Below are 15422 nucleotides of genomic sequence, written 5' to 3' on the forward strand. Positions count from 1 at the left end.
CTCAGACTACTGTGCAAGGTCAGTTGAAATGGGTTTGCATAATATCAACTGCCTTTTTCACTTCTCCTCCTTGATGGTGAGTGTGGCCCCAGTCACAGTCATATTCATCCATGAGAGGAACCTCAGGTCAGCTCTCAGGAGCTTTCAGAGCAGGCACTCAGGCTCAGAGGGACATTTCTCCCCACAGGTCATCACAGACATACAGAAGAATGTGAGTGACTTGAGGCAGAAAGTCCAAAGTGCACAACCCCCCATGGGGGAAGAGACTCATCTCTCCAGGGAGGTGGCAAGGAAAGTCCATGTTCAGCTGTAGGATGTCCCCTGCAGGAGAAGTGATGGCCAAGGGGAACCTGATTACAATCCTCAGGCTGTAGCATGGCCTGGTTTTGTGATCAAAGAGATGCCGCGTCCTTCCCTGAAAGAGACCCACACCCCGAGTGACCTGTTTGGATCAGCGTGTTCACCCAGAGGCCAGAGGCCTGGATGGTCAGCTTTGGGGAAGAGGCTGAGGGCAGGGAACACTTAGCTCTTGGCTCTTTGCCCTGGGTCAGGGAGGGCTTTGCCCATTCCTTGCCTTTCACATTTCAAAGGGACACTGGATCTGTCTCCCAGGGAACCTGGGAGTCATTGGGATGTGGAAGAGTTGGGAAAAACCCAGAGCTCCAGGCAAGCCTGAGTCACCCAGTGTGCACTTCAGTGGACACAGTGCCTCAGACTTGGGCATTCCAGGGATAACAGAGCTCATATCCTCAAAGCTCTGCTGTTGTCAAGGGCATTTCCAGACCTCTTAGCCCAATTCCAGGATCAACAGGTGCTTCTCTGCAATCCCCTGCATTTGCTGCCTCCCAAGGCTTTGCCTTTTGGTGGCTGCTCAAGGGCCCTCGTGACTCAGGGTACCCCAGAATAAACCCAGAAGGTCTGCATGCAGCTCTGGAGCTCTTGTGCTCCTACCAACTGCTCTGGGCAGACCAAACTGCCCAGGTACCTCAGAAGACCCTGGGCCTTGACCTGGTGACTTCTGAGCACTGATGCTGTTTAAGAGGTCACTGTCTCTTGAGCAACTCTCCCAGGCCTGTCCCTTCTTTTCCCCCAGAGACAGCTGGAATTTCCTTTCTGGCACCATGGGATTGTTGCCTCTTGCCCTTTTGCACTGCACCTCTCAGGAGCATTTGGCTTCATCCTTTCCAGCACCTCCTGGAGGTGGTGGAGGCAGCAGTTGCATCCCCTCCTCTCCACCTTGCCCATCTCCACCAGGTTCCACAAGCCCAGTGCCCTCACCCCTGATGTCAGCTGCTCCTACCCTTCTGTTCTCTTCTGTTCTGCCCTTGTCCTCTGCCAGTCCCTCTCTCCAGGAGAGTTCACCACCCCCTCTCTTGTTCCTGGGGACACAGAGTGAGGCACAGCAATCCAGATGTGGCCTCTGCAGTGCCACGGAAAAGGCACCATTCCTGAGGGAATCAGATCCCAGGGTTATGGGGTGAGGTCTGGAGAGGGACAGTAAGGAGCTCTCAGGATTAGGAGTGAAGGCTCCACACAGGACCTCCCGTGCAAGGGAGTCTGTTGGGAAAGACTTTCTCTCCTCTTTCCAGCCTTTCTGCCCAGAAGGGCTTAGTACTCCCTGGTCTGGAAGGGGAATGCAGAGCAAGGGGCATTCTGTGCACACAGCCCTGTGCTCTCCATGGGGCCATGGCATGTGCTCAGCAGTGCAGGCAGCCTCAGTGGCATCTCCTGGTGGCCCAGCTGGGAGGCTCAGCTGTAGAAACCATTCCCACCTCCTGGTAGCACACAGGGGCTTCCAAGCAGCCTTGGAGGAGCTGCCCAAGAGACAGGGACGTCTCTGACACTGGCAGTGTTCAGAGCACAACGGGACAAGGCCCAGAGCTTCAGGAGGTAAGTGGGAAGTTTGTCCTGCTGCGAGCAGGACCAGAGGACTTCCTGTGGTCTCTCCTGACATCCACTGTTCTGGGGTGCCCTGCACCTCCTGGGCCCTTTGAGCAGCCACCAAAAAGACAATGCCTTGGAAAGCAGCAGCAGCAGCAGTACAGGATTGCCAAGACATTCCAGGTGTTTGGGGAATTGTCCACAAAGGTGTGGACATGCCTGTGAAGAAAACAGAAATTGTGGAGTTATGAGGCTCCGTGCTCTGCTGTTCCTGGAATTCCTGAGTCCAGGGCACTGTCTCCACTGAAGTCCACACTGGGTGACTCAGGTTTGCCTGGAGCTCCAGGATTTTCCCAACTCTTCCAGATGACGATGACTCCCAGGTGCTCTGGGAGACTGATCCAATGCCCCTTTGAAATGTGAAATGCATGGAATGGGCAAAGCCCTCCCTGATGCAGGACAGAGAGCCAAGAGCTTTTGGCTCCCTGCCCTCAGCCTCTTCCCCAAAGCAGGCCATGCAGGTCTCTGGCCTCTGGGTGAACACACTGATCCAAACAGGTCAGTTGGGGTGTGGGGTTTTTGCAGGAATGAATGAGAAGTGGGACATTCCTCTGTGTGCTCTGGAAATCCCAGTCCCCATGGGCAAGGAGGCCCATGTGCAAGGGGAGGCAGTGGGGGCAGCCTGCAGAAATCAAGACCACTTAGGTGCTCAAAAAGGCCAAAGTGCTTAGGCAGTGGAGGCAGAAATACACATCTGGGGATGACTATGGCCAGGGAGTGCAAGGGGGGATCAGGAAAGCAAAGGCAGAGCTGGAGCTGAACTAAACTATGGACATGAAAAATCACAAGAAGGCTTTCTTCAGGTGCAGAGAACAACAAAGAAAGATGCAAGGAGCCGTAAATCCACAGGAGTGAAAAGGGAGACCTGGCAACATCTGACGTGGGGAAGGAGGAGATTCTCAACAGATTTTTCCCCTGGTATTCAGTGGCAAGTGCTCCAGCCATGCCAGTGATTGACAGAATCCAAGGGCAGCGAGTGGCAGAAGGGAATACCACCCATTGTAGAAAACAATCTGCTTCAAGACCACCAAAGAAACCTGCATGTGCACAAGCCCTAGTGGCCTGATAAGATGCATGTGAGGGTCCAGAAGGAACTGGCAGAAGAAGTTGCTAAAGCACTCCCCATCATGTTTGAAAAGTCTCAGCACTGGAGAATTGAGAAGTGGAGGCCAGGCAGTCTCACCTCTGTGCCTTGGCAAGGTCATGGAGCAGATCCTCCTGGAAGCTGTGCTATGACATGGAGAAAAGAAGGAGCTGATTGGTGCCAGCCAACAGGGCTTCACTAAGGGCAGTCATTCCTTAGAAGAGTAGTGTCCTTCACCTGTTATGGATTTAATGAATTTCTGTCATGGGTTTATATCACTGGGGGATGAGGAAAGACCGACTGATGTGCAAAACATGGAAGAGGACCCTGTACAACACCCTCCTCCCTAAACTGTAGAGCCATGGCTTATCTGGCTGGGACCCTCAGGGACTAAGGAATTGGGTTGATGGGATGGGGTTGTGATCAATGGCTCAATGTCCAAGTAGAGACCAGTGACAAGTGTTATTCCTCAGGGATTGGTCTGGGGACCAGGATTATCTAAGTCCTTTGTCAGGGACATGGAGAGTGGGATTGAGTGTATCCTCAGCATGTTTGTAGATGACATTGAGCTGAGTGGTGTGGGTGATATTCTAGAGGCAGGGGTGGCATCCCGAGGGACCTGGAGAGGCTGGAGAGGTGGGTCCATGCAAACCTCATGAAGTTCCAAAAGGACAAGTGCCCTGGTCAGGGCAATCCCAAAGATGGAGACAGGCTGGGCCAGGAGTGGATTGACAGGAGCCCTTGAGAGAACAGCTTGGAGGCTCTGGCTGTTGAAGTAGTGAACGTGCGCTGACAGCCCAGAAGCCAGTGGTATCCTGGGCTGCATCCAGAGCCATGGGGCAGCAGGGCAAGGGAGGGGATCCTCCCTCTCTCCTCTGCTCTCCTGAGACCATACCTGGGCTCCTGTGTGCTGCCCTAGGACCCCCAGCAGAAGAAATACACGGACCTGATGGACAGGGTCCAGAGGAGGCCACAGAGCTGATCAGACAAGTGGAGCACTTTCCCTATGAGGACAGGCTGAGAGGGTTGGGGTTGTGTAGCTGAGAGTAGAGAAGGCTCCCAGCAGATGTTCAGTAAAGCTGCAGAGGAACATTTGGTCAGGGTTTGTAGTGATGGGGCAAGGGGTAATGGTTCTAAACTGTGAGTGGGTAAATGTAGATTAGAGATGAGAAACAAATTGTTTCCGCTGAGTGTGTTGACACACTGGAACAGGTCTTTCATAGAAGTTTGGGAGAACATGTCAGGGGGTTGGAACTCGATGATCTTCTAAGTCCTGGTCATCTCTAAATGATTCCTGGATTGAACAGACAAATCTGTGTTGTATGAAGTGGGAGCACAACATTTCAGATGAAAGAGGAAAGGACTTAATCAACAAAGAAGCCTTACAAGTGATGACTTCCAGGTGTCATGGGCAAGGAATGTTTGTGGCCTCACAGGGCTCAGGGACACAGTATAAAAGGCTGTGCAACTTCAGGCTCTGCATCCTCTTCTCCTGCCTCCCTTTCCTCAAGGAACGAGGTAAGCCTGAATCTGCTCCATCTCTCTCTGTGGGCTGAAGGGCTGTCATGGTCACTCCTGAGGCTGATCCTTGGTTGCCTCAGCTTGGCCCTGACACAGAGTTGTTGAAGGGCTGTCACCCTCTTCATGGTGGTGGCTGGGAAAAGCTGGGAATTTGGGTATTGAGGGTTTGGTCCCAGCAAAGGGGATCAAGCGGTCAGAGCTGCAGGAGGATCTGGCTAACAGGATTTGCACCTTCAATGGTGGAAGGAAATGGCCCAGTGCATCCCCTGACATCTCTAACACAGCCAAGTCTGTTCTGGAGATGAGCTATGGTCAATCATTTCACAGATGCCTTAAACCCACTCTCCTGGGTCCTATTCATAAACCTGGGCAGTGTTCTTGTGCTTTTCCACTCATAGGCCATGATGAGGGTTGTGGGAGTTGCAGGCACAGAGTGTGCTTTTAAAGCAAAAGGTGTCTATGTAGATTACTGTAGGAAAGAGAGACAGACGGATACTAATGTTGTTTCTCCCTGCTCTGTGTTTCAGCTCTGCCTCCTTCACCCAGAGATGTCTTGCTGCAGACCCTGTCCCCCACGCCCCTGCGGCCCCTGTGGCCCAACCCCACTCGCCAGCAGCTGCAGTGAGCCCTGTTACGCCCGCTGCGCTGACTCCACCGTGTACATCGAGGCCACCCCGGTGGTGGTGACCATGCCGGGCCCCATCCTCACCTCCTTCCCTCAGAACACAGCCGTGGGATCCTCTCTGTCAGCTGCTGTTGGCAGCTCCCTCAGCTCCTCGGGGGTTCCCATCTCTTCTGGGGGCTCCCTTGGTCTGGGGGGGTCCGGGCTGTGTCTGCCTATCCCCCGCTGCAACCTGAACTGCTGAGGATGGCACATCATCCCCTTGCTCCTTGGGGAAACGGGCCCATCTCTGTCCCTCCCTGACCCCTGCAAACGCCTTTCTTGGTCTCTGCTCTGTGCCACTGCATTTGCTCCTTCTCATTAAAGCCTTTTGTGCAGCATCACTGGAGAGTCATGGTCCTTTGTTCTCCTCCTCCCTCAGGTCACCACCTGGTCTGCCAGGATGAGCACTGGCTGCTGTCCTGAGTTTACCATCATCTGCAGAAAGAGATCCTTGAGCTTAGAGCAGTGCACCCTGAGCTGAGCAGGAAGGACATGGATTCAAAATGAAAGGGGATGAATGGTTTTAGCTGGACTTGGTCATCTACTGCTTCAGTATTTATGAAATTTTGAGGGAGCCCCTTTGGGTGGCCGTGTGAGGTGAGAGGAGAGAGGCAGGGAGGGAGGGGGTGCGGCAGTGCCAGGGCCGGGCTGGGGCGGGTGGCAGGTGAGTGGGGGAGCAGAGTGGCGCAGCGGGAGCGTGCTGGGCCCATAACCCAGAGGTCGAGGAATCGAAACCATCCTCTGCTAAGGCCCTTTTGCACCGCTGTTGCCTCACCCCACAGCTTTTACCCTGCGCTGCTGCAGCTGTCGCGGCACCCACGCCCATGGCCCTGCTCTGCCTTCTGCCCCTGCTCCCTCACACTGCCACCTGCTTTCTCCTCTGCTTTCTCAGGTGCCAGCACTCCCCACCTGCCCCTCAGCAAGGCAGGGGGTGGGTGTGGAGCTGCAGGCAGAGCTTCCCCCCACCAGCACTGAGTGTTCTTGGGATACAAGTGTTCCTCCCTTCCCATCAGGCAACTCAATTCCCAACTTCCCAACCACAGGGGACACCTCCAGGGCTCTGCAGGTGCACAAGAGGCTGAGGCTGGTGCTACTTAGTTAAAGATCAGTGTGACTGACTCCAAGACCAGGGGAATTTCTCTGTCCTTGTTGATTTGCTGCCCAGGCCACCTGTAGGATGATCCAGGAGCAGCGGTGAGCAGAGGTAAGGGGCTGTCCTGTGCAGCACACAATTGAATCCACCTCCATATTGGAATGCTTGGATATCAGCAGCTGGTGGCCTCTATCAGAGTGCCAGAAAGAGAGAGGAAAAAATAAAGGATTAGAAAGAACAGAGAGAAAAGTCATTGCCCCAGGCTGCTTTGGTGGGTACAGGAATTTGGAGTGAAGGAGTCAAGCTGCTCCCAGGCACAAGCAAGGAAAGATGGTGGGGGAGGGAGCGTGTGAGCTGCAGGAGCAGCAGGGCTGTGCCAGCAGATGCGTTGGTGGTATAGTGGTGAGCATAGCTGCCTTCCAAGCAGTTGACCCGGGTTCGATTCCCGGCCAACGCACAGGGCCTTTTGTTGGCTCACAGGGGCCGAGGGCTGCCCTGGCCCTGCAACCCCGTGGGAGAGGCCACAGCTCCTGCTCCTCTCTTCCCTGCCCTGACACAGCTGGTTTTGCCGGCCAGGCTTGCTCCTCAGGCCTGCTCCTCCCCAGTGCCTCTACCAGGCATTCAGAGGAGGCTGCTGGAGAGAAAAGCTCACACAGCCCCAGCTCCTGGGGCCCTGGGGGACACCCTGCCAACACCAGTGGCCTCTTCCAGCTGAGGTGGCTCCCGGCTGGGCTCCTCACTCTTGCTACAGCAGCCAGAGGAGAGGCATCTTGGTGCTGCTGCTGCAGCTGCTTGCACCTGGCAGGGGCAGCGTGCTGCTGGGGTAGGCTGGTGATGAGGACTCAGAATGCCAGTGGGAACAGGACTGTTCTTTATAAAATGAGCAGATCTTTCTGGAAACAGTGCTTATGCGCATGGAAAAGAAGGGGAATGGTGACAGTCCACAGAGCTTCCCTAAGGGCAAAGGATGCCTGACAAAATCAGTGGCTTCCCACACTGCACTCCTGAGAGCAAACCTGGAGCAGGGCTGTGAAGGTGTCAGTGTGCTGAGGGAAGGCCTGAGGGAGCCAAAAGGCTAAAGTAAAGAAAGGTCCCACTGAGATTTGAACTCAGATCGCTGGATTCAGAGTCCAGAGTGCTCACCTTTACACCATGGGACCTCCTGCACACCTCACCTCTGGACCCTTTCACCAGCCTCTCTCACACTCAGCACCCTGCCTCAGCCTCAGCCCTCTCTCCACCTCCCTCCACATCCAACACCAACTGCAGCCTCCCTTCACCGCCTCCATGCCCTCTGCAATCACACCACCCTTCAAAGCACCAACACGCCTCCCTCTCCCAGCCTCACCTGCCCTCTCTGACAAGTCCCACACTCTAAACCTCTCACAAGCCTCTCTTGCCCCAAGTACAACAGGCCCTTTCTGCCTCAACACAGCCCCTGACAAACCACACAGACACCTTCACGCACCACAACACCCCTCACCTTCTCTTCTCCAGGCTCAACCAGCCCAGCTCTCTCATGACTGATGAGAGGGAAACATGGACGCATCTCTAAAATGTGGAAAAAGGGCCCTCTGGGAAACCAAGAAAAGCTGATGACAGGGAGGGAAAGAGGTCAAGGAAGACAAGAGCCTGGCAAGTTGGACTCCAACCACTCCTCGCAGGAGCACTGCCCCTGGAGGGCAGTGCCTTAGACCACTCAGCCATTCTGACCCCAGCACACCTGTGCCTTTGCCAGGACTTCCTCCATTGCCTCGGGACATGGCAAGCCAAGCCCTTGGCCTGTGGTGCTGCCTTGGGGGTACTTCCTGGGGCAACAAGGGTGCTCCGTCCTGCCCTGCTCAGGGCCAGGAAGGCTGGGCCAGGAGGTCTCTGCCACACCAAGGCCTGGGTGCAAAAAGGCTTTAGCAGAGGATGGTTTCGATCCATCGACCTCTGGGTTATGGGCCCAGCACGCTCCCGCTGCGCCACTCTGCTCCCCCTGTGTCCAGGGCTGGCCAAGGACTCACAGACGGACCCTTGGCTTTCAGTTAACAAGGGAATTCACTGGGATATTCTCTTGGAGAACACACAGGGGTCCCAGCCTACTGCATGGAGGACAACAGTTAGACGAGAAAGAAGCTTTATGTTTACGCTACAGTTCTTTTGACCAACAACATTCATCTTTTAGACTGTCAGCTAATCAAGCACGATTGATCACATGATCACTATGTGCTCGTCTCCTGCAGCTGGGGTGCACATATGCTCATTTGTTTTAAACAAATGACCTCTTCTTTTATGGTCTATGTGGGATGTTCTCAGCTGCTTTCCATTGGGGCTTCAGGTCACCTTTACTGGGAGGGAAGAGCTCTTAGTCAGAGGCAGTGTTTGTTCCATTGAGCAGATTGTAGAGAGGTTGGTACCTTGCCTTTGCCACGGGCTGTGAGCCCCATGCCCTGCCAGGGCTGTGCTGTGCTCCCCCACAGCTCCTGACTGGTCTCCCATCCTGGTACAGCCATGCCTTTGCTGTGTCCCAAGAGCCAAGGGGTGCCCCAGGCACCAGGCAGGGTGCCAAGGACCTTCTCTGGGCCTGGTGCCGTCGCTGTCCTGCCTGACACTACAGAGGGTGCAACTGGTTACCAACTGCCCATGGGCAGGGATGGCCCATCCAGACTGGGCAGTGGCCAGAGTTCAAGGCTGTCAGGAGTCCCAGGAGGGCTCAGGGCTGCTAGAGCCTCTTGGTGAGGGTGAGGAATGAGGGGGCAGTGCTGCGTTCTGCATTTTTGAGCTTTGAGTATTTCCTGGTTGCATGTCCCATCCACAGGGCAGAGCATGCAGCAGCCAGGCAGAAGAGACCAAAAGAAAAGCCAGATGGAGAAGGCTGGGATGTGGGAGAAAATGTGGGCAGTGTGTCCCCAGTCTACCTACTACAGGGGGCATTGCACAGGGGAAAGTCTTTGAGTGCAGGGCAGGAAGTCCATGGATCAGCTGCAGCTCCAGCTGCCTGCTTAACTGGAACTTTCTTTCTTCATTTGTGCTGACAGTATCTCTGAGGTTCTGTGTAGTATTTCCCTCCCCCTCAGTGCCATGGCTGCAGGGCACACAGCATTGCACCATCAGTGAGCTTTTCTGCCATAGCCTTCCAAAGGCCCCTCAGGGTTTCCCTGGTCCTTCTGGGCAGGTTTGCAGCAGTTCCTCCTGTGCTGCTGCTGCTGTGGGGGAAGAGCTGGGAGTTCAAGTGCAGGAGGAGCCCTGTGGGCAGCCTGCAGCTCCTGTCCCTGGCAGCCCGGAGGGTGGGAGCTGTACAGGTGCTGGCACCCAAAAAGGGCTCTTTGCCCCGTAGTTGGCAGGATTCGAACCTGCGCGGGGAAACCCCAATGGATTTCTAGTCCATCGCCTTCACCACTCGGCCACAACTACCTGCTCCCAACTAAAGGATGATCAACTGAGGGGACTGAAAAGTTATTCAAAATCTCTCTATTAAGTTTTACAAAGAAAAAATCAGAAACTGGCCCTGCAGGGCCGTGATCTCCAGGTTAAAGTCTCAAGCTCAGTGACTGAGGGTTTTGATGCTCTAGTCTAAGCTCAAAGAGCTCTTTCTGTAACTGCTGGTAAGCTCAGGACAGCAGCCAGTGCTCATCCTTGCAGACCAGGTGCTAACCTGAGGGAGGAGGTGAACAAAGGACCACGACTCTCCAGTGATGCTGCACAAAAGGCTTTAATGAGAAGGAGCAAATGCAGTGGCACAGAGCAGAGACCAAGAAAGGCGTTTGCAGGGGTCAGGGAGGGACAGAGATGGGCCCAGTTCCCAAGGAGCAAGGGGATGATGTGCCATCCTCAGCAGTTCAGGTTGCAGCGGGGGATAGGCAGACACAGCCCGGACCCCCCCAGACCAAGGGAGCCCCCAGAAGAGATGGGAACCCCCGAGGAGCTGAGGGAGCTGCCAACAGCAGCTGACAGAGAGGATCCCACGGCTGTGTTCTGAGGGAAGGAGGTGAGGATGGGGCCCGGCATGGTCACCACCACGGGGTTGACCTCGATGTACACGGTGGAGTCAGCGCAGCGGGCGTAACAGGGTTCACTGCAGCTGCTGGCGAGTGGGGTTGGGCCACAGGGGCCGCAGGGGCGTGGGGGACAGGGTCTGCAGCAAGACATCTCTGGGTGAAGGAGGCAGAGCTGGAACACAAAGCACGGAGAAACAACCTCAGGATTAGTCCATCATTTCCTTACCTCTCTCTATAGACATACTTTTTTAAAAAACACACTCTCTGCCTACAATTCCTACAACCATCATCTTGCCTTCCCAGTAGAAAAGCACAGGCAGGTTGCCCTTGATTAGGAATAAGACCCAGGGGAGTGGGTTTAAGGCATCTGTGGAAAGCTTGATCACAGCTCATGTCCCGAAAGGAGGTGGCTGCGTCAGACATGTCAGGGGATGCACTGGGTCATTTCCTTCCAATACTTTCTGCTGGGCAGATCCCCATGCACCAAAGCCCTCTTCATCCCCTTCTGCTGCAGATAACCCTCAACTCCCTGCTCTCCTCAGCCAGCACCATGAAAAGGTTGACAGCCCTTGTCAGGACCTGACAGTCCCTTGTCAGGACCAAGCTGAGGCACGCAAGGATCAACCTCAGGAGTGACCATGACAGCCCTTCAGCCCACAGAGAGAGATGGAGCAGACTCAGGCTTACCTCGTTCCTTGAGGAAAGGGAGGCAAGAGAGGAGGATGCAGGACCTGCAGCAGCACAGCCTTTTATGCTGTGTCCCTGAGCCCTGTGGGGCCACAAACATTCCTTGCCCATTAAACATCTAAACACCTGGTAGTCGTCACTTGTAAAGCCTCTTTGCTGATTAAGTCCTTCCCTCTTTCATCTGAAAATGTTGTGCTCCCACTTCATACAACACAGATTTGTCTGTTCAATCTAGGAATCATTTAGAGATGACCAGGACTTAGAAGATCATTGAGTTCCAGCCCCCTGACATGTTCTCCCAAACTTCTGTGGAAGACCTGTTCCAGTGTGTCAACACACTCAGCGGAAACAATTTGTTTCTCATCTCTAATCTACATTTACCCACTCACAGTTTAGAACCATTACCCCTTGTCCCATCACTACAAACCCTGACCAAATGTTTCTCTGCAGCTTTACTGAATGTCTGCTGGGAGCCTTCTCTTCTCTCAGCTACACAACCCCAACCCTCTCAGCCTGTCTTCATAGGGAAAGTGCTCCACTTGTCTGATCAGCTCTGCAGCATCCTCTGGACCCTCTCCATCAGGTCCGTGTGTGTCTTCTGCTAGGGGTCCTAGGGCAGCACACAGGAGCCCAGGTATGGTCTCAGGAGAGCAGAGGAGAGAGGGAGGATCCCCTCCCTTGCCCTGCTGCCCCATGGCTCTGCATGCAGCCCAGGATACCATTGGCTTCTGGGCTGTCAGCACACGTTCACTACTTCAACAGCCAGAGCCTCCAAGCTGTTCTCTCAAGGGCTCCTGTCAATCCACTCCTGGCCCAGCCTGTCTCCATCTTTGGGATTGCCCTGACCAGGGCACTTGTCCTTTTGGAACTTCATGAGGTTTGCACGGACCCACCTCTCCAGCCTCTCCAGGTCCCTCGGGATGCCACCCCTGCCTCTAGAGTATCACCCACACCACTCAGCTCAGTGTCATCTACAAACATGCTGAGGATACACTCAATCCCACACTCCATTTCCCTGACAAAGGACTTAAATAATCCTGGTCCCCAGACCAATCCCTGAGGAATAACACTTGTCACTGGTCTCTACTTGGACATTGAGCCATTGATCACAACCCCATCCCATCAACCCAATTCCTTAGTCCCTGAGGGTCCCAGCCAGATAAGCCATGGCTCTACAGTTTAGGGAGGAAGACGTTATGCAGGGTTAACTTCCATGTTTTGAACTAGTAGATGCCCTTAGTGAAGCCCTGTTGGCTGGCACCCATCAGCTCCTTCTTTTCTCAGTGTCATAGCACAGCTTCCAGGAGGATCTGCTCCATGACCTTGCCAAGGCACAGAGGTGAGACTGCCTGGCCTCCACTTCTCAATTCTCCAGTGCTGAGACTTTTCAAATATGTTGGGGAGTGCTTTAGCAACTTCTTCCGCCAGTCCCTTCTGGACCCTCACATGCATCTTATCAGGCCACTAGGGCTTGTGCACATGCAGGTTTCTTAGGTGGTCTTGAAGCAGATTGTTTTCTACAATGGGTGGTATCCCTTCTGCCACACCCTGCCCTTGGATTCTGTCAATCACTGGCATGGCTGGAGCACTTGCCACTGAATACCAAGGCAAAAATTTCTTGAGTATCTCCTCCTTCTCCATATTGGTTGTCACCAGGTCTCCTGTTTCACTCTTGTGGAGTTACAGCTTCTTGCATTTTTCTTTGTTGTTCTCTGCACCTGAAGAAAGCCTTCTTGTGATTTTTCATGTCCATAGTTAAGTTCAGCTCCAGCTCTGCCTTTGCTTTCCTGATCCCCCCTTGCACTCCCTGGTCATAGTCATCCCCAGATGTGTATTTCTGCCTCCACTGCCTAAGCACTTTGGCCTTTTTGAGCACCTAAGTGGTCTTGATTTCTGCAGGCTGCCCCCACTGCCTCCCCTTGCACATGGGCCTCCTTGCCCATGGGGACTGGGATTTCCAGAGCACACAGAGGAATGTCCCACTTCTCATTCATTCCTGCAAAAACCCCACACCCCAACTGACCTGTTTGGATCAGCGTGTTCACCCAGAGGCCAGAGACCTGCATGGCCTGCTTTGGGGAAGAGGCTGAGGGCAGGGAGCCAAAAGCTCTTGGCTCTCTGTCCTGCATCAGGGAGGGCTTTGCCCATTCCATGCATTTCACATTTCAAAGGGGCATTGGATCAGTCTCCCAGAGCACCTGGGAGTCATCGTCATCTGGAAGAGTTGGGAAAATCCTGGAGCTCCAGGCAAACCTGAGTCACCCAGTGTGGACTTCAGTGGAGACAGTGCCCTGGACTCAGGAATTCCAGGAACAGCAGAGCACGGAGCCTCATAACTCCACAATTTCTGTTTTCTTCAAAGGTATGTCCACACCTTTGTGGACAATTCCCCAAACACCTGGAATGTCTTGGCAATCCTGTACTGCTGCTGCTGCTGCTTTCCAAGACATTGTCTTTTGGTGGCTGCTCAAAGGGCCCAGGAGGTGCAGGGCACCCCAGAGCAGTGGATGTCAGGAGAGAGCACAGGAAGTCCTCTGGTCCTGCTCGGAGCAGGACAAACTTCCCACTTACCTCCTGAAGCTCTGGGCCTTGTCCTGTTGTGCTCTGAACACTGCCAGTGTCAGAGACGTCCCTGTCTCTTGGGCAGCTCTTCCAGGGCTGCATGGAAGCCCCTGTGTGCTATCAGGACTCCCAGTGTGCTACTGTGAGCCTCCCAGCTGGGCCACCAGGAGATGCCACTGAGGCTGCCTGCACTGCTGAGCACATGCCATGGCCCCATGGAGAGCACAGGGCTGTGTGCACGGAATGCCCCTTGCTCTGCATTCCCCTTCCAGACCAGGGAGTACTAAGCCCTTCTGGGCAGAAAGGCTGGAAAGAGGAGAGAAAGTCTGTCCCAACAGACTCCCTTGCACTGGAGGTCCTGTGTGGAGCCTTCACTCCTAATCCTGAGAGCTCCTTACTGTCCCTCTCCAGACCTGACCCCATAACCCTGGGGTCTGATTCCCTTAGGAATGGTGCCTTTTCCGTGGCACTGCAGAGGCCACATCTGGATTGCTGTGCCTCACTCTGTGTCCCCAGAAACAAGAGAGGGGGTGGTGAACTCTCCTGGAGAGAGGGACTGGCAGAGGATGAGGCAGAACAGAGGAGAACAGAAGGGTAGGAGCAGCTGACATCAGGGGTGAGGGCACTGGGCTTGTGGAACCTGGTGGAGATGGGCAAGGTGGAGAGGAGGGGATGCAACTGCTGCCTCCACCACCTCCAGGAGGTGCTGGAAAGGATGAAGCCAAATGCTCCTGAGAGGTGCAGTGCAAAAGGGCAAGAGGTAACAATCCCATGGTGCCAGAAAGGAAATTCCAGCTGTCTCTGGGGGAAAAGAGGGGACAAGCCTGGGAGAGTTGCTCAAGAGACAGTGACCTCTTAAACAGCATCAGTGCTCAGAAGTCACCAGGACAAGGCCCAGAGTCTTCTGAGGTACCTGGGCAGTTTGGTCTGCCCAGAGCAGTTGGTAGGAGCACAAGAGCTCCAGAGCTGCATGCAGACCTTCTGGGTTTATTCTGGGGTACCCTGAGTCACGAGGGCCCTTGAGCAGCCACCAAAAGGCAAAGCCTTGGGAGGCAGCAAATGCAGGGGATTGCAGAGAAGCACCTGTTGATCCTGGAATTGGGCTAAAAGGTCTGAAAATGCCCTTGACAACAGCAGAGCTTTGAGGATATGAGCTCTGTTATCCCTGGAATGCCCAAGTCTGAGGCACTGTGTCCACTGAAGTGCACACTGGGTGACTCAGGCTTGCCTGGAGCTCTGGGTTTTTCCCAACTCTTCCACATCCCAATGACTCCCAGGTTCCCTGGGAGACAGATCCAGTGTCCCTTTGAAATGTGAAAGGCAAGGAATGGGCAAAGCCCTCCCTGACCCAGGGCAAAGAGCCAAGAGCTAAGTGTTCCCTGCCCTCAGCCTCTTCCCCAAAGCTGACCATCCAGGCCTCTGGCCTCTGGGTGAACACGCTGATCCAAACAGGTCACTCGGGGTGTGGGTCTCTTTCAGGGAAGGACGCGGCATCTCTTTGATCACAAAACCAGGCCATGCTACAGCCTGAGGATTGTAATCAAATTCCCCTTGGCCATCACTTCTCCTGCAGGGGACATCCTACAGCTGAACATGGACTTTCCTTGCCACCTCCCTGGAGAGATGAGTCTCTTCCCCCATAGGGGGTTGTGCACTTTGGACTTTCTGCCTCAAGTCACTCACATTCTTCTGTATGTCTGTGATGACCTGTGGGGAGAAATGTCCCTCTGAGCCTGAGTGCCTGCTCTGAAAGCTCCTGAGAGCTGACCTGAGGTGTCCCTCATGGCTGAATGTAACTGTGACTGGGGCCACACTCACCATCAAGGAGGAGAAGTGAAAAAGGCAGTTGATATTATGCAAACCCATTTCAACTGACCTTGCACAGTA

General features: G+C 54.3%; 5 non-coding genes across 5 annotated transcripts; 2 read left to right on the plus strand and 3 right to left on the minus strand.

Moving 5' to 3' along the window:
* The first annotated feature begins 5885 nt into the window (after positions 1–5885).
* On the plus strand, positions 5886–5957 carry TRNAM-CAU. The gene has a single exon. It is a non-coding gene; the product is annotated as a tRNA-Met (tRNA).
* Positions 5958–6688: 731 nt separating this feature from the next.
* Positions 6689–6760, plus strand: TRNAG-UCC. Its single transcript has one exon. It is a non-coding gene; the product is annotated as a tRNA-Gly (tRNA).
* Positions 6761–7391: 631 nt separating this feature from the next.
* TRNAQ-CUG lies at positions 7392–7463 on the minus strand. Its single transcript has one exon. It is a non-coding gene; the product is annotated as a tRNA-Gln (tRNA).
* Positions 7464–8208: 745 nt separating this feature from the next.
* Positions 8209–8280, minus strand: TRNAM-CAU. Its single transcript has one exon. It is a non-coding gene; the product is annotated as a tRNA-Met (tRNA).
* Positions 8281–9620: 1340 nt separating this feature from the next.
* On the minus strand, positions 9621–9702 carry TRNAS-AGA. The gene has a single exon. It is a non-coding gene; the product is annotated as a tRNA-Ser (tRNA).
* Positions 9703–15422: the final 5720 nt, after the last annotated feature.

The sequence above is a fragment of the Chiroxiphia lanceolata genome, chromosome 12 (assembly GCF_009829145.1).
Source record: "Chiroxiphia lanceolata isolate bChiLan1 chromosome 12, bChiLan1.pri, whole genome shotgun sequence".
Taxonomy (NCBI): Eukaryota; Metazoa; Chordata; class Aves; order Passeriformes; family Pipridae; genus Chiroxiphia; species Chiroxiphia lanceolata.